Below are 25,311 nucleotides of genomic sequence, written 5' to 3' on the forward strand. Positions count from 1 at the left end.
TCATTTTGGAAGGAGGTGGAAAAATAAGTTCTTTTATAACACTGCTGAAATAAATGTTTAAAACCACTATGGAGCACATTTTGACAATAAATACACAAATCAAAATCCAAAATATCCATAAGGTCACCTAAAGATTCAACTTCTACAAGTTCATTCCACAGATATGATAAAAGAATGATAAAAGAACAAAGATATTCATAAATTTCAGTGTTATTTTAAAATAGCAAATAATTGCAAACTAATTAAATGACCATCATTATGAGACTATTTAAATAAAAGTGATAGATTCTTAAAACAAAATACTATACAGTTCTAAAAAGTAGGAGGCAGGTCTCTATGTAATGGTACATAATAAAGTGAAAAAAGGAAGGGGCAGATACATGTTTCTAATATGTTTACAAGAGACAAACATTGTGTGTATAAACTTGTAAATGCATAGAATAAACCTTAAAGGATTAACAATTAATTGGCATTAGGGCCTTCTGGGAATGATACTCGTGATTGGGTTCATAGATGAAGAGTTACTGTTCATTGCCTATCTGCTTATAAGACATGTAAATAAAATTGAAAAATGAACAAATAGATTTATTTTTAAATGAAACACTTTAATTACTAGATATGCAAATGAAATTTCCATAATTAACAATGAAGAGTATTAATTAATCAACTCCCTGCCTTCCACCAAGAGTGGAATGGATAAATTGCTGTGTAGTTATACAATGAAATACTGTATAGCAATAAAAAGAATGAACTACTGCTATATGCAATAACATGGGTGAATCTCACAGGCATAAAAGAAGCCAAACAAGAAAGAGTTCATATGATTCCAACTTTTTCAAGGTCAAAAATAGATTAAGTTAATTGATGGTGATAAAGTCAGAATAATGCTTCTCTTCGAGAAATAGTGGCAGAGAAGGCTGCATGTAGGAGCTTCTGGGTGCTGGCAATGTTCTTTATCTTGATCTGGGTGGTGATGACATGGGTATAACTTAACATTTTTACCTTTTACTGCTCTACAAACATAAACTTAATACAGGAGCTTTAAAAATACAATGCACCAAACTGAATGGAAATGATCCAACAGACCATAAACTCTTTCCTACATAGACTTTTAATTTAGTCAGGTACTTGATACAAACGGATTAGTTTCTGAGGGCTCCCATAACAAATTACCACAAACTCGGTGGCTTCGTGCAACAGAAATGTATGTGTCTCAGTTTTGAAGGCTAGACATCTGCACCATATTCCCTCGGAAGGCTCCAGGGAAGGATCTTTCCTTGCCTTTTCCTGGCTTCTGGTGGTCCCAGCAATCCTTGGCATTTCTTGGCATGTAGCATCATCACTCCAATCTCTCTCTTCATTTATCTTTCTTGCCTGTGTGTCTGTGTGTCTCCAAATCTTTCTCTCCTTGTAAGGACACCCAGTTATTGAATTTAAGGTCCATCCTAATCCAATATAAGTTCACCTTAACTTGATTATATCTGCAAAGACCCTGTTTCCATATTCACAGGAACGGAGGAGTGAGAACTGCAGCATATCTGCAAGGTAGCACGACTCAACCCACTACAAAAGACATTACACCATCTGCAAGCTTTGCTAATCCAACTTTTTGTCCTATAATAAGAGTATTATGATAGTGTCTTTTCAGTCCAAGTGAATTTTTTGATCATGGAAATATCAAATATTAAAATTTTCAGTTTTCATTGGGAATTTTGGCACCACATAGATATGCATTTGACAATGTGTTATTCATATAGTAAATTCTAGGGATAGCTTTCTCAATTATATCTTCAGTCTGTGTCTCCAGTGACAATCCTTGGCTGTACATGCTCTTAAGGATGAATCACTTTTAGGCTGTCAGCCTACAGCGTGTTAGCGTTCTACTGACTCAGCAGAAGAATTTACCAAGGCCACCTGTAAGACCTAACAGAAGAACAGAGAAAATGCACATAAACCTAAACAGTCTTAAGGTCATCTTGGACATCATTTTCATCCCTCTGAATACAAATCTGAGATCCCACTCAGAGCAGAAATGGGCACTGATTTGTCAAAATTTATAACACACAAACTCCAAAGTGACCAACAATAATTCCATATCCTAGTTTTAACTTTAGCACAATAAAGAGAAAGGATTATCTAACCAACTAAAGTCTTTAGTTACTAGTCTTGACCAGTAGTTCGATAATTGCCTTGGCTGAGGTCAGTCTAGAGGTGAGACTACTCAAAGGATAATGAACTGGAAACCCAATTACAATTTAAAATAAATCTTGTCCCCATAATAGGCTAAAAGTAAAGAACCAGGAACACAGTCAGAAGAAAAATTACCCTTGTGAGTATCTTAGGGTGTGGAGTGACCAGATGCATTAAAAAGAAAGATCACTCAACTCTCCCAAAATGCATATCCTGGAGACAGCTGTTTGCAGCTCATCTGCAGAGGGAGTTAGAGTATTTGTCTGTCAGTAGGTTGATGAGCTCTGCAGATATGAGAAAAACATCTTAGGAGGAATTCTCAACCCCCCAGTAGGCAACCTAAGCTTGGGGCAAAAGCTTAGAAAATTGCAGCTTTAATGAACTTAACCATAATTTTGTCATCAAAAATCTAGAGAGAAATATTTTAATTTCAACATTTGTCTAAGTTCTGTGTCATTTTGAAAATAAAAATTTTATGTTGCATTATGAAGGGAGATACAAATGAGCACCATAATTTCCTCAGTGTTCAGAGCCTCTAAGGATCTTAATGGAGACCTTCTCAAGGTGCTCTCACCTTTGCTCCAATCAGCTCTAACTTATTTTTTCATCAGGGCAATAATGAGGACAGGGTCTCCTGCATTCTTAGAAGCAGTATATTGTAGGACAATAGTTTTTAACACTGACTGCACATCTGAATCACCCAGGAAGCTTTAAAAAAAAGTCCAGAGGCTCTGGTCCCACCCCTAGAGAACTGATTTAATTGTTTGAGGGTATGAACTGGTCATTAAAAGAAAAAGTTTCTCAGAAGATTCTAATATACATCTTGGATGCAAATCACTGGCATAGTGGTTCAGCCAGCAGTCTCAGGAATCAGATTGCTTGAGTTTACAGTCAAGGGTCAATAAGCAGAGTTTGCATTTTAGTCAATGTTTATGCATTCCTTAGGAAATACAGTTACTTAAAAACTAAGACGGTTCCTCCTTATCTACTTGCTTCCGGTCAGCCCTATGCACTGGGGACCGCATGCAAGTTTCTTTCTTTAACATCATTCTCAAATCTACTTTATTTGTTTACCTCCTTACTCTACCTACATGCCAAACTCCCTCAATTTAATCCTGGCTACATCAAAACTACCTGAAAAAATAAGGTTGAAAATATAATACCATTGACCTGTATTTGTGGCAGGGCTGAGTCACTGTTCAGGGGCATGACCTCCCAAGGTCTCCATAATTCAGAGCTTTATTGGAAGTCACATTCCTTGCTATTTGGGATCTAGATATTTTTGCAACACTGAAAGGCCCTGAATTTCTGGACTCTGTATCCTTTCAGTTCTGCTTTCAAATTGGCATGTTCTTTTCTGAGCTCATTTATTGCTTGTAATACCTCATCAACAGCAGGCAATAGTAGCCAACACACACTTATAGTCTGATTTTTTTTCACCTGCTTCTTGTAGAACAATGGTTTCAGAAGGCATATGGTCTACTTTCTAAGTTCTTGTAGGAAATATGTTTATGAAATACTTTCCAAGTTCTTGTTGGAAATTCTTTTATTAAATATCTTGCCACAATATACCAGGAATAGACATTTTGCTAGCTAGCCTCTGATATCAGTTTCTGGGCCACTTATCAAACCATAGCGAAATATGCCACATATTTTGGGTTTTGTTAAGACATCATCCTACTTGTGGTCCTAATTTCTATATTAAAGTACATGCTGGTTACAGAAATACAAAACTCCAAAATCTTAGCATAATAGGTATGTTTCTCACTTACATCACAATCCAACACTGGTCAGCACAGGACTGTTGGAAGGCTTAAACAGAGGCAGTTCTGCTCTGTGCAATCATTCAGGAACAATCATTCAGGGACAGGCTGCTTCTACAATGCAGCTCCATTATTCTCCAGGGAAGGGTTCAGCAAAATTTTTCTGTGAAGAGCCAAACAGTAAATATTTTAGGTACTGCAGATCATACAGTTTCAGTCACAATGTAGCTGCCCATGAACCAACATCCCTCCCCATCTTAATTTAGCGACCCTGGTGCAATCCTTACCCCAGCCCCCACTAAGCCCTAACCACAAGACCCTGCCTTGCAGGCCCCCTAGCCCAATCACAAACACAAGCAAACTTAACTAAACTAATCTCAAGATCCTCTTTTCTCTGTACCCAAAGAAACCGACTCAAACTGGCTCTGGGAGCCTGTGCAGTTAAGAAAAGTCTAACCAGATAATCAACTTTGTCTAATTGTAACAGGAAAAATCACACTCACCAGAGCATTTTTTATGCCCCCACTCCCAACAGTCCTGGAAACAGCGCATATGCCAATATACCCAGCCCCTTGAGACAAAACTAGACCATGTCACCCTCACCCCAGCTCCTGCCCCTTCCAAAACAATGCCAATATAATGCCACTACTCCCTCATCTCGGGGAGACAGATTTGAAGCATTGCCCTCCTGTCTTCACAGGACTAGCCTTTAGTGAATAAACTTTTCCTCTTCTCAAAATCTCGGTGTCTACTGATTGAATTTCTGCGCATCTGGTGAGGACTCACTTCTGGTGCACAACAACAACTACTTAACTTCACAATAGCAGCAAGAGAGTAGCATTAGACAGTATGTAAATGAATGAGTGTGGTTCTGTTCCAAGAAAACATAATTTACAAGAGAAGGTGGCCAGCTGGATTTGGCCCACAGGCTGCAGCTTGCCAGTCTCTGCTCCAGGGACTTGCAGACCTTGATTGTTTCTCTGTATTTGTCTATCAGGAGAGAGAATAAAGAGTACATGGAATATTTCATGAGAGATTTTAAGGGACAGTTCTTGAAGTGCCATATATCACTTAGACACATACTCCATTGGTCATAATTCACTCTCATATTTACCTTATCATTGGCAAGACAGGGCAATGTAGCACACTGTGTATCTCAAATCAAAAGGAAAGTGAGTTGGTGATGTGTTCGCATGGCTCTGCTATATAGATGTAAAAAGAAAAAAAAATTAATATTCACCAAAATACTTTGGAAAAACTGCTATTTTTAACATTTGAATAAAGGGGAAAAGAGAGAAACATTACATCCTACTGGTGGAATTCCTCCCTGATTGATCATTCTGGGAATGTTACTGTTTTTTGTTATATAAGTCAAATCTCCCTATAAAAAAAGAATAGGATGTATATTTATGTTTTAGATCACATTGAGTGTTTTCATTAAATGATCCTATTTCACTGACAGCATTCCTGCAATGTAGATATGAAAATTTCTATTATACAGAGAAAACTGAAACTCAAGGAGATTTAATGACTTGCATAAAATCATAGATAGTGGTATGGCCAAATACCTAGTTTGTCTTTAACTCTAAATTTAGCCCTCTCCACACCAAGCCATGAATGACTCCTACGAAACTGAAAACCATTTTTCTGCTGCCCATGTTCCTATTTGACACAACTAATTCTTCTGCTTTAATAGAGGAGATGAACTGTTTCATTACTTACCCAAAAGATAAGACTGTCCACATACTACCTGTATTCATTTCCCGTGTCTGCTTTAACAAATGATGCAAACTGGGTGACTTAAAGCAACAGAATTTTATTCTCTCACAGTTCTCAAGTACAGAAGTCCAAAATCAAGGTGTTGGCAAGACAGTATGTGAATAATCCCAACTCAGAAACAATTTCCACCCTATGAAGAACAGTGTTTTGGGGATTGAACCATGTCCCCCACAAAACACATGTTCAAATCTTAATTCATGTTCCATTTGTAAATAAGACCTTGTGAAGATGTTATTATTCGCTAAGGTGTGGCAAAACTGAATCACGCTAGGTCTTAATCCACATGACTGAAGGCCTTATAAGGGGAGGAAGTTCAGATGCAGTCGGGCAGTAGAAGCCCACGGTCAGAAGAAGCCAGAAGAAGCCAAACAGGAGAGAGACATCAACACATGACAGAGCACTACCAGCATTAGGGAGAAAGCATGGCCTGGCCTACCTCTTAATTTTGGACTTCCAACCTTCAAAACTGTGATTCGATTAATGTTTATTGTTTAAGCCAACCCACTGTGTGGCATTTGTCAAGCACCCCTGACACATGGTTAGAAAAACAATTCTCTCATTTCAGAATGTATCATTTCAGTCTTGAAAAGCCTTTCCCTTTTCTTAATCTATGGTCTCCTCAGCTATAATTTGTAACGCTTTCTTTAGTGGCCTCTTTTCCTACAGTCAGTTGTCTCTAATGTTATGAATAAAATAACATTCTATCTTCTATGTCACCATGTTTAATTGTGTATACACTTTGTGCAAATCAAATTCAGTTATCAAACTGTGATTTTCCAAGTATGACATTTATTAATTCCATCTACTTCCTCCCCAGTATTTTATTTCTGTCATTGTCATGTCTTCTACTTTCCTCTGGTCAATTGACCAAGTTCTTTCTTACTAATTCCCATATTTATCCCATATTGAAATTTATTTCCCATATTTCAATCCTTAGGAAAGACTTCATTGCTGTGTCCAACAAAACCCTCCAATTTAGATCCCAGCCTATACCCAAAATTGCTTCTCCTAAGCTAATAAGTAAAAAAAAAAAATCACATCTAGGCAAACTGAGGTTTCCAAGTAAAACCAGAAATAATCTATATTATTGAGCATTATCAAATGTAGAAGTTTATTGGGTTAGAAAGAATTCACTTAAACTTTCCTTCTAAATGGCAACTTACTAAAAGGTTAGCTTTAAGCTGCAATTCATTGTCAGAGTACTGAAAGCAGAATAATGAACTGTGAAGAGATAGAATTTGGGGAATTCAACTTCTAATCCTCTCTCAGTTTTCCCTTTCTATCTCTGTCATTCTTTTACTCAAAGAAACAGTCTGCACAGCCCTTATCACAAAGCCCTACTTAGAATTAACAAAGAGTGAAACTGGGCCATTCAAAAATACAAAAGATATCAGAAGGCATAGACAGAATAGCAAAGGAGTAAGAAAACTCAGCTCCAATATTTATCTTTGCCTATTGCTTCTCCCCTTCTCACTTTTTTAAGTACAAGATTCATGCCTCTCCAATGAAAAAAACATTTCCCAAAGAATCATTCTTTAAATATTACAACCAAATTTCAGTAATTATTTATATATATGTCTGCATATGTATAATCCATGCATCATATTATTTTGATACACAAAAGAATACATACCATACAAATTCCTAAGGTAGTCTGAAGAAACACAAAATAAGAAAAAAAAGTTATGTAAGGATTGGCATAGAGATATAAAACCAATAAGAACTGTTCTATTGCTAAAGATAGTGAACAAATATAGGTGTAGGCTTCTGTCAAGAAATGTGAAGGGTCTGATTACCCTACTTGCAATCTCACAAGTAAGTCTGCCATGATTTTATGGATTCTGGCAAAAGACTCATGGCACAACAAGCTGTATGAGCTTCACATCAGCCTAGGCTCTCTTTACCCTCCAAGGCTCACAGGGGCAATGTGATGCAACCCAGGTACATGCATTGGTGTGCATGCATCTTTGCATGCAGTGGGTGTGCTCACAGCAGAAGAACCCCAAGCTTAGGAGACCCCAATAGTTTATAAATGACTGCCAACAAAACTGCTTGTGCCAGCTGACCTTTGTCCCTAAGGGAGACATTACCTTTATCATACTAGACAGAAAGCAAACTTGCCCTCTGCTTTTGAAGGAGGCATTATATCTGCCAAGGCTATTTGCTATACAAATATTCTTGAAAAGATATAGTCTAGAAAAAAAGCAATCGGTGCCTCTGTTCACAAGACATGCAGGCGCGTGAGAGTTCCAGAGAGAACTGTCTCACAACAGCTTCTTTCACAGACATGATAATGAGTGAAACACATTCAATTTTTAGATTCATAACTGAATTGTGATTTAATAAAAAGAATATCAAGCAATGTGCAAAAATACATCTTTTCCAGAGCTTCTGAGCCTTTTCAGAGTTTATCTTCTATTACTTGCTGGTGAACTTAAAAATAAATGTAGCAATAAAAAAGCAAAATGAGCAACAAAATCTATGCAATTGGTCCTAGAATACTCCCGTCGTACATGGTACACAGTTAACACAGGGGAGCCTGATAAGTGTTTAATCATCCATTATCCCCTCGCCCTAATAACGTGCTATTTTGATGGATATATTATCAAGATAAAGGAGTTCACAGTTCAAATTTTATACTTCTGGACATGAAATATCATTCCTCTTTTAAGGACTAAACATTTAAAGACTTTTTTTTACTTTGCTGACATTACAGACATTATGAGAATATTTGGTTGATTGGCTTTCTCCTAGCCTGTGTTGGAGAAATGTAGCTTTTACATCTGTAATGCCATTGCCTTGGGGCAAGTCTAGATGGTGGGGCACATAGAATCCCAAAGCATTATGTGAAAAAATGCAAGGGATAGCCAGAACCAAGTTGAATCTAGCTAAAAGTGCTGTGGGATGGTGTTCAGAAAAGAAAGTCCTAGCCTTAATTCAACTTTTCAAATCTATTGGGCCATTTGTTTTAAGTTAAACGATGATACTTAGTTATGAGCATCCTGAATTCTGTTGTGGTGTGGTATTCTGGTTTGCTAATGCTGCTGGAATGCAAAACACCAGAAATGGACTGGCTTTTACAAAGGGGGGTTATTTGGCTACACAGTTACAGTCTTAAGACCATAAATTGTCCATTAACAAAGGGTACCTTCACTGGAGAAAGGCCATTAGCATCCAGAAAATCTCTGTTAGCTGGGAAGGCACGTGGCTGGCGTTTTCTTGCTCCTAGGTTGCGTTTCAAAATGGCATTCTCTATCAAACAACAACCCAGAACCCATGAATCTTGACAATGATTGTATAAAAATGTAGCTTATGAGGGGTGACAATGTGACAATGTGATTGGGAAAGCCGTGTAGACCACACTCCCCTTTGTCTAGTTTATGGATGAATGAGTAGAAAAATGGGGGAAGAAAAAAAAAAAAAGGCACCCAGGGTTCTTTTTTGCTTTAATTGTTCCTTTTTCACTTTAATTTTTATTCTTATTGTTCTTATGTGTGTATTGGTGAAAATGTCAAACATTAATTTTGGTGATGTATGCACAACTATATAATGGTACTGTAAATTTGAATGTACGCTTTGTTTTGTATGACTGCATGGTATTTGAATATATCTCAATAAAATGAATTAAAAACAAAAAAAAGGCATTCTCCAAAATGTCTGCATCAGCTTCCAAAGGCCATTTTCAAAATATCTGTCTCAGTTCCAGCTCACTCTGAGCTCCTTCTGTCTGAGCCTATATAGTGCTCTAGTAAACCAAACAAGGCGCACACTGAATTGGCGGGGCCAAGCCTCCATGGAAATTATCCAATCAGAGTTATCACCTACAGTTGGGTGGGTCGCATCTCCATGGACACTGAACCAACAGGTTCCAACCCAATCCACACTAGTAAGTCTGCCCCCAAAAGAATGCATTAAAGAATATGGCTTTTCCTGGGGGGCATAAATATACAAAACAGCATACATGGTTTCATGTCTAAATGCATAAAATACATAAAAAGCAACTGCCACAGGTCTGCTATCTTCACCAGTGTCCACCTGGTGAATTTTAGTTCTTAGAGGTGAAAACTGATACATGCTATTATCAGGTCAGGCAGCCTGGTGGCTTCTCCAACATTACAAATAACTAGGGACAGCTCTGGACACTGGTTGTGAAAAACTCACCCTTCATCCTTCATTTTGTTTTTTTTTATTTCTTTAAAAGCAATGTAAGTTCTTTTCAGAAAGGAGAGAAAAGTAAGAAAAATGCTTCCCACAGTTATATTTTCTATGAGCACTTTGGTTTATCTCCTCCAGTATTATATTTCCAGGCAAGCAAGCATATGCATCATATCCTTTTCCTCTTACTTTATTAAGTAACTTTCAGTGAGTGCATATCCAATGCCTGTATTATTTGAAACATTGCCCCACTCTTCAATGCACACATTTTCCTTCTATTTTTTATTAATGTTATTGTAAAAACTATGCAAGAAATATCCTATTTTATATAGCTTATTATATGTTTACAATTATTCCTTAGAATTACAGAAGGGGAATTATTGTATCAAAGTTAAGAAAAAAAATTTATTATGAAATTATAAAAATGTGCCCTTAGAGGAAGAGCAAGATGGCAGCATAGAGAGGTGTGGAATTTAGTTAGTCCCCTGGAGCAAATAATAAACAACCAGGAACAACTAGTAAATAATCTGGAACAACTGCTGGGGAACAACCATGGCTGTCCACACATCATACACCAAACTGGATTGGGAGGAATGCCTGAGAGTGCAGGATAGAATCTGTAAGTAAAAGCTGCAGAATCATGCCAGGAGCCCCCTCTCCCCACCGCAGGCTGAGCTGCAGGACCTCACTATGGGAGAAAGCAGCATTCTCGGAGCAAGTGAATATAGTTCATCCCAGCTCCAATTGGGATTTTAATTAACAAATGTGGATGCTGAATACACGTGACAAACATAGACAAACCCCTAACAAGCAGCAAAGTACCCTGAGGTGACTCCAAGTGGAGAGGAGGAGGGGGCTGACAGAAAAAAAATTAATTAAAAGAAAAAGAAGGAAAAATACAGAGGCTTTTAGAGACTGACCTCAGAGAGCCAGAAAACACCTGTACCCCTGGAAAGGGGACCCAGAAGACCAAGCGCTCTATCTGACCAACAGGTGAAACTGGGGGGCCATGGACGGGATCTGAAAGGGGAATCTCTTTCCCTTTTTCTCTCTCTCAACCTGAGTAGCTCAGTGGAGAGAATCTTAGCCATTTTCAGTTCACAGCACTCTGACCCAGACAGAGATGGAGTTAACAGAGTCAGGGAGACAAAGGAGCCATTTAAATGCAGAAGATAACTCCCTAGGGGGTGTATCTTCCCTAAGATGAAGGAGGTGGATCCCAGCTCTAGGGCTGGCCTGCCCTTCAGAACTCAGTCCCCAGGGCTGGGGGAAAACAGGCAAAACAGAAACATATTAAGCAAAGAAAGGGGGCACACCTTACACCAGTCAGGAGCGACAGGCACACAGGTGCCACCTGCTGGGCACATTAAGAAATGCACAGTGGCTATATGCCTCACAGGAAAGTCTGTCACTATTCTAAGACATACCTCCAGGAAACTTGATTCTGAATATAGTTCCACTCTGAGACCTGAACCCAGTCTGGTCTGGGAAAATCTGATTGGAGTAACCAAGGAAACCAGATGCCTAGACAACAGAAAACTATAAATTACATTAGGAAAAATGAAGATATGGCCCAGCAAAGGAACAAACTTACACCTCAATAAAGATAGAGTTGAGATATCGTTTCACTTTAATGAAACAATCAATCAAAGATTTTCAAAAAAATATGTGAAATCATATCAAAAACAAAGTCAACAAGTTCAGGGAAGATATGGTAAAAGAGATGAAGGATATGAAGAAAACACTGGGTGAACATAAGGTAGAAATGGAAAGTTTGAAAAAACAACTGGTAGAATCTATGGAAAGGAAAGGCACAACACAAGAGATGAAAAACACAATGGAGACATACAAGAGCAGAGTTTCAGGCAGAAGAAAACACTCAGGAACTGGAGAACAAGACACATGAAATCCTGTACACAAAAGAACAGATAGGAAAAAGAATGGAAAAATATGAGCAACGTCTCAGGGAACTGAATGACAACACGAAACATGTGAATGTACATGTCATCGGTGTCCCAGAAGGAGAGGAGAAGGGAAAAGGGGCAGAGACAATAATAAAGTAAATGATCAATGAAAATTTCCCATCTCTTATGAAAGACTAAAATTACAGATCCAACAAGCACAGCATACCCTAAACAGAATAGATCTGAACAGACCTATGCCAAGACACTTAATAATCAGGTTAGCAAATGTCAAAGACAAAGAGAGAATCCTGAAAGCAGCAAGAGAAAAGTGATGCATCACATACAAAAGAAGCTTGATAAGACTGTGTGTGGATTTCTCAGTAGAAACCATGGAGGCAAGAAGGAAGTGGTATGATATATTTAAGATACTGAAAGAGAAAAACTACCAACCAAGAATCCTATAACTGGCAAAACTGTCCTTCAAATATGATGGAGAGCTTCAAATATTCTCTGGCAAACAGACAATGACAGAGTTTGTGAACAAGGAAAAACTAAAGGGAGCACTACAGACAGATAGGAAAAGACAGGAGTGAGAGGTTTGGAACACAATTTTGGGTTATGGTAGCACAACAAAGTAAGTAAAGTGAGCAAAGATGACTGTGAGTATGGTTGAAAGAGGAAGGTGGGGAGCATGTTGAACACCAGAAGGAAAGAGGAAAGAGAAAGACTGGGACTGTATGACTCACTGAAACCTAAAGTGGTCAACAATTGTGATAAAATGTGCAAATAGGTTTTTACATGAGGGAGAACAAATGAATGTCAACATTGCAAGGTATTAAAAATGGGGTGGTATTGGGGAAAAAATACAGTCAATGCAAACTAGAGACTATAGTTAACAGAAACATTGTATTATGCTTCCTTTAATGTAACAAAGGCAATATACCAAAGCTAAATGCCTATAAGAGGGGGACATAAGGGAGGGCTATGGGACTCTTGGCATTGGTGACGTTGTCTGACTCTTTTATTGTACTTTAGTTTAATTCTATCTTTCCTTTTGTTGCTTTATAGCTGTCATTTTTTTCTTTCTTTATCTTGTTCTTTTTTCTCTCTACCTTCTTTCACTCTTCCTCTGTCTTTGTAGAAGAAATGGAAATGTCCTTATATTATATAGATAGCATGATGGTGGTGAATACATAAATATGTGATTATACAGGGAAACATCAATTGTTTACTTAGGACAGAATGTATGGTGGGTAAACAAAACCATCTTAAAAACAAAAAACAAACAAACAAAAAACAGGTTGATGAGGAAACCTCGAGGGTGAGTGAAATAAGTTAGACACAAACGGACAAACATTGCAGGGTCTCACTGATATGAGCTAATTATAATATGCAAACTCATAGACAGGAAATATAAGTTACCAGGATATAGAATGAGGCTACGGAATGGGGAGCAGTTGCTTATTATGAACAGAATGTTCAACTAGGTTGAACTTGAGTGTTTGCAAATGGAGATAGCACATTATTGTGAGAATAGCTAACAGTGCTGAATGGAGTGTGAATCTAGTAGAAAGGGGAAGCTTAGAGTCATGTATGTCACCAGAAGGAAAGGTTAAAAGACAGGAATGTATAAAACAGTGAATCTTATGGTGGACAATGTCCATGTTTAACTGTACAAATATTAGAAATCTCTTTCATGAACTAGAACAAATGTATGACACTGTAACTAGAAGTTAATAATAGAGGGGTATATAGGGAAAATATAACTATTGCAAACTACATACTACAGTTAGTAGTATTTTAACATTCTTTCATCAACAGTAACAAATGTACTATACCAATACTATGAGTCAATAATGGAGGTGGGGGTGGTTAGGGGTATGGGAGGATTTGAGTTTTCTTTTTGTTTTTCTTTCTTTTCTGGAATAATGGATGCACAGCTGTAAGATGGTAACATGGGCAATTGATTGTGCACTTTGGATGATTGCATGGTATGTGAACAATCTCAATAAAATTGAATTAAAAAAGAGATTAAAACAAAAACAAAAACAAAAGAATGGGTGCTGGGGAGAAGTTAAGGTGATGAGAGGGAAGTGACAGTGATTATAAAAAGGGCAACACCTTTTGAGTGGTGTTAAAACTATTCAATATCTTGACTGGTGGTCAATATACAAACCAAAATAGGTGAAAAAAATGGTACAAAACTTAAGACACATATAAAAAATTAGTACAAATGAAACTAGGGAAATCTGCATAAGATCAATGGATTTTATCAATGTCAATATTCTGGTTGTGGTATTATACTCTAAGCCTAATAATAAAGCAAGTTCTCATGTGGCTGCCAAAAAAAAAAAAAAATTGCCCTTAAATATTTCTTCATTTCCTTCTTGACACATCACCCACACTAACTTCCAAGATTACTATCCTACATTAAGATAGTAAGATAGATTATTTTGCTAGTTATCTGGAAAAAATCATTCAAATAATGAAGACTTGAAGAGTATCTTCAATTAAGAAACAATTACTTTCCAGGAATGATGCTTAGGTGTTTTAGATTCACTGTGTTTTCTAATCCTCATAAAAGCATAATAGAAGTTAGATATTGTTAGTTGATTATAGATAATGGAATTGTGTCTCAGAAAGGTTAGGCAATTTATCTAAGGTCATGTCTAGGAAGTGGCAGAGCTAGAATTCAAACCCAAGTCTGTTTGACTTTCCACTACACTATTTTCTTTCCCAAAATGTTGAAAATGGAAAGCATTGCCCTTCCCCTAGTGAGGTTTTAGGTGCATATAAAAGAGATATTTTTTGTGAGAGGAGGAGTCCTTCCTGGCAACCCTCAAATCTCACCTCTACACAGCCATTTTCTCTAGTGAATTATAATGCTGAGACTGTCAAAGATTTTAGTGATGAATAAATCACACTCCAACGAGTCTCTTGCTCCAAGGTTAGCATGTCATGGACCTATTTCACTTCATCCCTTCTTATATCTTTACAGTTGAACCCATTTTTAAGTTCCTGCAAATTTCCTTTTTGACTACATTTAAAAGCAGTTCTCGATCCAATTTTTTTTCAGATATATTATACAGGACATTCTTATCTTGCTCCTTATTTTATACACATTTGCACTTTGCAAAAAAAGCAGTGCTTAAAAAAAAAAACAAAAAGCAAAAAACTTTGATAGTGAAGCATGGTAGACTTTTCTACATGTATTAAACTTTATTTTATGGAAAAATTGCCCCCAATCTCCCTCCGCAAAAAAACAATTCCAGTGGGGAAGGCATTTATAACATTGATTCAATGTGTATTGCTTTTCTGGGAGAAAAAGTCCCAAGTTTGACTCCAAGGAACCAATCTCAATGATTAATTATATGGCAATGGCTCTGGCAGGTCAACACACAGATAATAGAGGGGCAATTGTGTGGCCTACTGTAGTGTACTTTTTAAGGGATTAATAGATCTGATTCCCATGGACTCACTTCTATTTTAACAGCTTTCTTTTCATGATTTGGATCTGGTAAATCACTAGATTTACTCTCATGCATTAGGAACTGATATGGAATAAAACAAATATAATGCTTGCTTATTTCATCAGCCCCCCTAAATAAACCATTCTGCCTAAAGTAAATCTGATTGAAAAAATTCTTACCAAAGAGATTTCCTATGTTTCGGAAGTCAACTACTTTGTTTTATGTTTGTGAGTTCCTCAATGGACAGCTTATTGTTAACATCAAAGTTTCTCTAGGAAGCTAGTTTCTCAAACAGTAGATCAGAACGTTATCCTAATACTTATCAATGGCAGGGACGAATGTAAATTAATACATTAAGTTAATAATAGTAGTTAAGAAATAATGGAACATTGATTATGTGCATTTACTTCACAATAATCCTACCAAATTGTGTCCCCCAAAGAGATATGTTCAAGTCCTAACCCCCAGCCCCATAAATGTGACTTAATTTGGAAATAGGGTCTTTGAAAGTGTGATTAGTTAGAATGAGGTGGAGTTGGATTGGGGTGGTGCTTAATCCAATATGACTGATGTCCTTGCAGGAAAATGGAAATTTGCACATAGGGGCACACAGTTACAGGGGACTATACCATGTGACAATGGAGGCAAGACTGAAGTGCTGCAGCTGCAAGCCAAGGGATACCAAGAATTGCTGTCAAATCACAGGAGGTAGGAAGAGGCGTGTTTCAGATGAAGCATGACCCTGCTCACGACTTGATTATCATGAACTTCCCACTAACACATTTATTAATAATTTCCACCTATAGGCTCTTTAGGCAACTGATCAAATCTATTAACTTATGCAAAACAAAAGAAAAAAAATAGCAATCAGTTTGGTCACCTTAACATGACCACAAAATTACAAAGTGGGCAATAAGGTCAAGAATTAATTCATTTTAAATATTAAATTATTGAAGTCCACTTTCATTTCTAACTTTCAAAGTAATTTGCAGCTATTTTGTCCTAAATTCATAGCCACTGTACTCAAAATGTATTAGCAACTAGCTAACAATAGAGAATGTATAAAACAGTAATAGAGTGTTCTAATAAAATAAACAGATATATGATTCTTGCTTTCCATTTACACAGTCTCATGTCCTAGATAATTATCTTCTCTGAATCTTGGTTTCTTCATCTTAGTAGGAAATTATACTTGTCCCTGGATAAAGCCTGACTTTTGAAATTCCCAGATCAAAAGGGAGTCAAAGCAATATTAATCTACCAAGAAAAATAATTTTAAAATAACTAACCCCTGTCTGGCCAATGATGGGATAATAGGAGCAACAAAAAGAATAACTGCAATGGATTTAAACACATAATGCATGTGAAAATCAAGGAGTTGGAGCTACTGATTCTGACCATGAAAGATAAGTGGGTATCAGACTTACCATCCCAGCAAAATAGATAAGTAAATAAATGCTTAGCATAATATATAAAACAACTCCTACAGACATTGCACAACAACTAAGGCAGGGCTACCATATTTGAGAAAAGAGAAATATACAAGATGAGCTCTATATTTACCCTGGCTTTCTCTCTGCTGGCATTTCTAAAGCATGGCACAGGGAAAAACAGCTTAAGCAGAGAATAATCAGGAAGAGAAAATAGAAGTCAGAGTTCAGGGTTCTGTAGGTGACTGGGATTTGGGGAAAGAAACCATAGAGTAAATACCACTAAAATATAAGGGAAAATTCCCCCTTGGTTCTTGGCCAACTTCTAAGCTCTAAATGTAACTTGGGGAGTCCCAGTGAAGAAGATCCATTGGGAGGCTAGAGAGTGCAATAGAGATTTGAGAGCTTACACTGTTCTGAAAGAGATTTTAGAATTTGAATCTAGTCAGCATGAAAAAGACCTTTATTAATACCTTGTGCTTTCAGTTGATACCTCCAGAAACCCGGTATCATATGAATAAGAACCGTTTCCTAAGTGTAACCACTAGACCATAGGAAGAAAGGCAAAACTAAAATAATTTATCTTAAAACTTAAAATTTGCCTCCTTAGTATCAAGGAAATCAACAGATAATTTGCCTGACAAAAAAAAAAATCTAATAATCTTCAGAAGATGATAGCGTAGTCCAGAAGCATAATGCACACACCTTGCATGCTGACTAACAAATAAAATCAAGATATCAGCCCCACCTCCTCAATATCAAGCTATTCCTCCTTCCCTAAACATGTCACAAAATTAAAAATACTTTATTTTCCCCTTAATGGTTCTTTCTGTTGTCAGTCAAGGGGGTTACCCTAAGCTTTGTCTTAAGAACTTAGAAGTAAGGGAAACACTATTTCCACTGAGGATAAAAATACAAAGGCAATCTAGCAACAAAACATTTACATACAACAGTGAATTCTAGATCAAAAAGGAATAAGTTGGGAATTCAGAGATTTTACTATTATTTACATATGCTTAACATTTGTCAATTATAAATATTGATTTCTTTTGGGTGTTGTCTTAGTATTCCAGGCTGGTATGGAGCATACCACACAATGAGTTGGTTTTAAACAATGGGAATTCGTTGCCTCATGGTTTCAGAGGCCAAAAGTCCAAATGAAGGCATTGGCTAAAAGGCCTGCTTGCTCCTGGGGTCGGTAGCATTCTGGCTGGCCAGCAATCTTTGGATTCCTTGGCTTTCCTATCACATGGTGACATCCTCCCCTTTCCCTTCCCGGTTGCTGCTGACTTCCAGCTTCCAGCTCCTACCTGTGGCTTTCTAGTAATGTGTCTGAATTTCTTCTGCTTATAAAGGACTCTGGTTACCCGGATTAAGACCCAACTTCATTCAGTTGGGGCACACCTTAACTTAAAATAGCATCTTTAAGAGGTCTTTTCTGCAATGAGTTCACACCCACCAGAATGTGGAGTAAGACTAAGAACATTTTTAAATTGGAGTACATAATTCAAATCTTCCACGGGTGTGTTCACACATCTGAGTATGAGTAGTGGGCATGAGAGGTTTGACCACCAGGTGTTTCTTGGCATGAAAGCAAACAAGTTTCTGAAAAGAAACAATGGAATAGAGTCAGGAACCCAAGCACACCCTTGGCAATGGCTCTATCCTTAAATAAGAAATTATATTCCGATGACCAAATAGTGTGTTTTACTGATGTGTGTTCTTGTTCCTCATGGAGTCAGACAATATCTAAAGTCTTGGAGATAAAGGGAACCTGGGAGTGAAAAGATACATGGCTAATTTTTTGAAATGTCTTTCAAGACTTTGCTAAATAAGATAATTCTTATAACAGAGTATATTTGTCTTCGGGAGTTGGTGGGAGAAGCATTGTCTTCACTTCAACACAGCTGACAGCACAGTTCTGGCACACTCCATGCCATGAAATAACAAAATGACAATAACCGGCCTTCAATTTTATCACTGTTAGAAGTGGCATAGGCCTGCAGAAGGATGAACCCTGTCTACAAAACAGTGGCAATGTGATCTAGGACCTGTGGATCCACAGGCAGCAGAGACCTTAGAAGTGGAAACCATGAATGGAGGCCAAACTAGGAAAGGAAGAAACTGTCAAAGGCCACAACTGATCATGAGCAATCAAGGACATATACTGAACAAAGTAACCTGAGCAATATCCAGCCCCTGATAGCCAAGTAAATTGAATTTTAAGTAACAGTTCATGAGGTCTGCCACTGGAAGTTTCCAAAGGGATCTTGACATTTAAGAAGGGCCTAGCTCCAACGAACCAGTTTACTACAAACCCACTTTTAGCTCACATTTGAAATGGACTGAGGAAACATTTATATGGTGCTACTTAAGATTAACAGCTATAAATTCTATCGTAAAGTGAGCGAGCAAGAGAAATAAACTGGAAAATAGACTCATAAGAGGAGTAGGAACGGGATTGATGTCTACTCCTTTGTGCTTTATTAGTATGGAAATAATACTGATTAGTACTATAAAGATAACACAGAATTAATGCAGTTTTAACTAACAAGTAGCTTCATTTCTAAAATCAACCAAACAACAAGAACAAAAACATGGGAATCTATTTCACCAAATCACACATAAGTATTAATGATGAAGTGAAAAATTCTGAGTTTGGGCAGACTAAAACCTGAATCCCAGTTCTGCTATTCACTAACAGTGTGACCTTGAACAAAGGTATAGACTTAAGTCTCTGTTTCCTTATCCACTAAGTGAAAGTGAGTATGCCAACTTTTTGATTGTTGAATAAATTAAACAAAAAAATATATTAAAAGCATTTAGCACTGATGCTGATACATACTGAGAACTCAGTGAATATAAGCAGCTATTATTATCATTATTATTGTTTTATTTATTAGTCAACTAAATATGAATAAGTTTTGCATGTAGATGTTCATCAACATAATAGAGGACTATTAAAAATGTTAGATGGAAAGAATTTTTTTCATTGTACAATCTGATTATCCACATGGCTACCTAGATCGATCAAGAAAAATTCATGTAACTGTACATATACACACACAAACACACACACACACACGGAATTACAAAGCTGGTACCAAGGAGCAGAAGGAGTTAAAGCCTTGATTTGTAACTGGGCCAGCAACCTGGATATTCTCCCATGTACAATTATTTCACCACCTCCATAACTTCCTCATCTAATTAATTATAATTATTAATTTTACTTTATGTGAAGTGTGAAGAATCATTAGGTAATATTTGTAAGGCATTCTGAAATATTTTTAAATGCCTTACCATGATAAGGAGGAGACAAGTTAATTGTTTTCACTTCTCCAGTTTTTCATGACATTTCACTTTGTTCTCAGCCTTTTTGTTTCTTCAGAATCAGCCTGCCAAGGAAGCAGCATTTTATAAAAACTGTTCTCAATCTTTAAAGTGTCAGTACCCTCCTCCTAACAGTTAGTCACTGTTCACAATACAGAAGCAAATGGACATCTACTTGAACTTAATTATGAACCAGATGATGTTAATAATGAATGGAAGTATCCTAACAAGGTCCTGCAACTTTTACTTTGAGTACCTAGAAAAATCAAGAAAATCATTTCCAAGCAAAGAAAAAATGTTGTCTAAAAGCAGTAATGTTTCATTTTACTAGTAAAAAAATTAAAAAATTATTTTTACAACTGTTATATACAATCATAGCACAGGGGTTCAAGAGTTCACCAATTATCAAGAGAATTAAACATGAATTTTGTAGGAGCAACTTCCTTCTATGTGCATGACTTAGACCAGGGCACTTGTACAGGAAAAGGATATTTTCTCAACCATGGCAATTTGATTAACTCGCTGTTTCTTTCTTTTTTTTTTTTTTTTTTTTTGAGTATTTTATTTTTAAAGGAGCCTTTTATCACTGATTTCCTCCACCATTTCACAAGAGAACTTTCCTGTTTCCCAGTAGAATTCAGCATAGGTGAAAGTGATAACTTAAATGTATTTAAATTGACTGTCAAAAACATGATTTTGTAAAAATCCATTAAAATAATCTCCCAAGTGCCCTGATGCATTAAACATTTGCAGTTACACCTGTAGTGCAGGCAGGGAATGTGTTTATCTCCATTTTACCAATAGTCTTCAAAGGGAAAAGGGGAACCCAGAAATTGACAGCTGGTCCAGACAGAAAGAATTTCCACACATTGAATGTATGCTCACACAAAGCTTTTATTCTGTTTGTATCGATAATAATGTGGCTCCTTAATTAGTTCTGGAAGGCATATATTGTAGAGTAAATGTTACCTGGCAAGCATTCAAAAGACACAAGTTTACATTTTATTTTTGTCTACCTTGGGAATATTCTTTAAGAAATGAATTTCATATATTAGGAAAACTATTCTCTTCATAAAACATTAAAGGACTGCAACAATGAAATCTCATTTGTTTTGCCATTCTGTTTAATTAAAATCTAGCTTTGGAAAGCTCAAGTACATAAAGTTTAGAGTAGGTTTGAAATTGCTAATAGACAAACTAAAAAAAGTACCAAGTAAAACAAGATTTCAAAAAACCCACTAGCTAATAACCTAGGATCCAGCTTATGGTAACCATTAAAATGTTTAATTGTGAGTTATGAATACATCATAGCATTATTATAAATATTCTCACATAATACGATTTCTATGTCTAATATCTGATGGGAGGAAAAGAGTCATTGAAATCATTTTAAAAGATTACTAGTTTTATTAGAGTCATTTTCCAATTCCAATGAAGAAAAACAAGTTTTTGATCCTTTGAGTACCATTAAATTGGCACATCTATTAATGGCACACAAAACTTAGTGACATCTCATATTATGCATAATATATTAAAACATTTATATAGCATTCAGTATATTCATAATAGTCTTAGTAGGTGTCATAGGGGTTCCAAAGATAAATAAATGTGGACTCTAACATCAAGGAGCTTATAGCTTATTAGACTATACAACAACTATGTTAAATAACTATAATTTAAGGTAGAAATTTATTTTTTAAGACATCAGAAGGTTACAAAATAGGAGATAGTGCATCTTTCTGAAGGAGAATGAAGTGAACTTTTATCAATGTAAAGAGAGATATTTAGAGAGTAGGTGAAGAACATTCATAGTGATGGGGTATTACTGTCTTTTTTATGACTGTTTAGCTCTAACATAGGGTATGAGATGGTGAATTGTGAGAAGTAATTTAGAAATGGAAGAGGCAGGAGTTCAAAACTAGATTATGGGAAGTCTTGAATGCTTGAATAAGCTTTGGAACATTATCGCATTGAGAAAAATGACCTAATAAAGCTTAGACCCACTAATGCAATCGTCTAGGACTTTTTATTTGAGTAGAAAATGAAAAATTCTGTAAAGATTCTTGTCAACTATGTAGTGAATGAAATTAAAACTTGCAAGGGAAAAAGAGCTTAAAATGAAATAAATTCATTACTTAGAAATCCATTTTATTTGCTTAGTGAAATTTCTCAAAATGTATGAGTGACATGATTAACACCTATAGGAAAGAATTGATAAAAGAAAATGGAAATACAGCATGTTTTGCAAAGAGTATGGGCATGCAATCATTTATACTTTAAACTCAGAGGTATTTGAAAAATAGTGAACAAGAAAAAATGTTATCCAAACTACAATGATAGTAGAAGAAAATGGTAAAAGCCAAATACAATGATGACAATTTCTCTTTGGAAACAAAAAGGTGAAGTGAAATAAAGGAACAATTATTTGTAGGCAGAGCAACCAGTCATCCCTCTGATCACTGGTTAGATCATGTGTTGTTGACAAGTATGTGGGTTCATATTTCAAATGCATGAGCTTTGAAATCTCTGGTGTGTGAGATAGAAATCTCTTTGAGGACAGAGATTACGTTTTGTATTTCTTTCATATTCTGCAACTATGACTAGATTAACATTTTTTACAAAGGAGTTTATCCATAAACTCTCTATGAATTGAATTATTATGATATTAAGATCAGAAATCCTACACACCTAAAAATATTCCAGCCTTACTGCATTAACGGACATAATTACTAAAATGTAGTCGTCATCTGAGAGGTGACAGAGTAAAACTGTTTAGCCCACTAATACTTTAAAATCATTAATTGTTCAGTGGAAGGATTAGAACAAACCATAGAGATTTTCTAGTACAGCGATTCACAAAGTACATTCCACAGTACATAAATCACACAAATTATTTTGGGAAAAAAAGTTCCATGGTCAAAATGAGTTTGAGTAATATTATGTATAATTTTCCTCCTGGTGGTAAGCAATATACATTACCATAGTAAAGGATTTGACTATCTTTTTAGTAAAGAACACAACTTAATTTTCTTTAAATCAATTATTTTCCCCCAATTATTTGACAGAGAATCTTTTTCAACTTCCCTTGGTAATACTGAGCCAGAAAAAAACTTTAGGAAACATTGTTCCAGTCCAAACTCCTTGGGGTATAGGGAAATATTCACAGTATAATGTGAAGGGTAAGGTCTTAGGGTATGGGTTCAGACAGCTGTGCCATTTACTAACTCTGTGACTCTGGACAAGTTACTTTGATTTTTGTAAGGATCGGTTTACTCATCTTACAATGTAGCTAACATCTGTATCGATCTCATAAGGTCATTAAAAGGACTCAGTATAAAATGCTTGCCAATGACATGTACATGATAGCACTCCATAAGCATTAGATATTATTGTTTTGATGATGAGGCAACTGAGTTCAAAGAGATGAGGTAGTTGGTCATCTTGAGTCTTCACCTTACCTTACTAGCTCATTAATTTGCTTGTGTTCATAATCAATTATCAAATCAGTTATCTGGGAGCACTCTGAAGCAATAAAAAGGAAGAAAGGCATATCTTATTTGTGATGGGGCACAGGAAAATTCAAGACTATGGCTCATAAAGTTATGTCCGAATGAGACATCTGTGGGAGTGGGTGGATAGGAGAGAGCTTTTAGGTGGCCAGGAATGGGTTGACAGTCTTGCTTATCTGGAACATGTGTTGGCAGGAATTAAGAAAAAAAATAATAATAATATGTAGGCTAGGGTGATATTGAAGACTATCTTCGCCTTCTTCATAGTTTTATCTAGGCCTGGTTCCATTAGATATATTCTTCTCTTTTTTTAATGAGCAATGTGCTGTTCTTACTTGTGGCTTTCTGTTTCCCCAAAGTCTTGTTTCTGACTACTCTCCTCTTTCTATTCCTCGTCTTTCAACTCTGCTGTTATAAACTTTTCCCTGGCTACTTGGGGGCCATGTGACTGGACTTGGGTTACTCCCATCTTAGAGATGTCCATATGCAGACTTGCTCTAACTCCACAATTATGCTCACTGATCATAGTAGGCCCAGCATTGAGATATACACACAAAATACAACACGCACACACACACACACACACACACACATATCCATTCTAGAAAAAAATATATAGTGTTTAAAAGAGGTCAGATCAATATGGCAAGGACAACCTATGAAAGTTAAAAGGCTCCCAGATATATTTATGGATTGCACACATTAATATTAAACGAGCTGCCTAGAATCACCTGAATACTCATTAGACTGTAAGACTTGCCACCCTGGGGCTAATCTTTGATTGCAGCCCTTAGAGAAGGTTGTGAGAAGCCATGCTTATTGTCCTTTATATGAACTATGAATTAAATGTGAATATGTTAAATATGGTTGTATTTAAATAATCTTAATATAGCTCAGATTACATAACCTCTTGAAATAGTCTCAGCTCTGCTATTCAATGTGTACAAGTAATATTTTGTTGATTGTTTTTTAATTTGGCTTAAATTTACTGGAACTAGGTATCCTTGAATTTGGTAAAAAGTTTTGCTCACTCTATAGAAAATCTTTTTGTTCATTCTATACAAAATTATTTTATGGTCTCAATCTTTAAATATTTTGGGTCTGATAAACTTTTGAGAGGCATAAAATTATATCTCATGTTACATTTCTGGGTCTCAGTTCTGGCTTTTTTCAGGAAAAATTATAAAATTTTAGACTGTTGTCATATTAGGAGTCATATCCAGATGTTTGGGTGAAAAACTTCAGAGAAGTTTATTGAAGTTTATTCAATCATTCCTTAGTATGTTGTTTTAAACACGCAGTGACCTTACTCTTTATACTGAATTCCAACATTTTATGAGGTGTAGAAATGAGAATCCTTCCCTGAGGTCATTAAACTCAGGATTTAGTTGGACCTTATTTTACAGATGAGAGCCACATGGTGCAAATTATCTGTCACTGATTTTGAGTATCCTTGTAGAGGAGTGAGTCTAACAAGACCAGAAGCATTAACTATACAGGAACTAGTTAAAAATACAAATTCTTGAGCCCCACCAATACCTACTGAAGCAGACTCTGCAGATGGGACCTTGCAATCTGTGTTTGAATTAGCCTTGTATGATCAAGTTTGAGAACTATTGTTTGTAGATTATTCCTTTTAAACCAGGATTACAAATTCATCCTTGACATCCTCGACAAGTGTTTTAGTAAAACTCTGGGAGGAATGATTAAGAAAACAAGTTCTGGAGTCAAACTCTGGTTTGAATTTTTATTCAGTCATTTGCTGGCTGCAGGACTTTGGG

General features: G+C 36.3%; 1 long non-coding RNA gene across 1 annotated transcript; it reads right to left on the bottom strand.

The window, feature by feature from the left end:
- Window positions 1–1,749: 1,749 nt before the first annotated feature.
- On the bottom strand, window positions 1,750–4,945 carry LOC119529434. Its single transcript, XR_005215868.1, has 3 exons — window positions 4,849–4,945; window positions 3,963–4,116; window positions 1,750–1,923 (listed from the first exon to the last, which is right to left on the bottom strand). It is a non-coding gene; the product is annotated as an uncharacterized LOC119529434 (long non-coding RNA).
- Between the last annotated feature and the right edge of the window lie 20,366 nt (window positions 4,946–25,311).

The sequence above is a fragment of the Choloepus didactylus genome, chromosome 1, assembly GCF_015220235.1.
Source record: "Choloepus didactylus isolate mChoDid1 chromosome 1, mChoDid1.pri, whole genome shotgun sequence".
Lineage (NCBI taxonomy): Eukaryota > Metazoa > Chordata > Mammalia > Pilosa > Megalonychidae > Choloepus > Choloepus didactylus.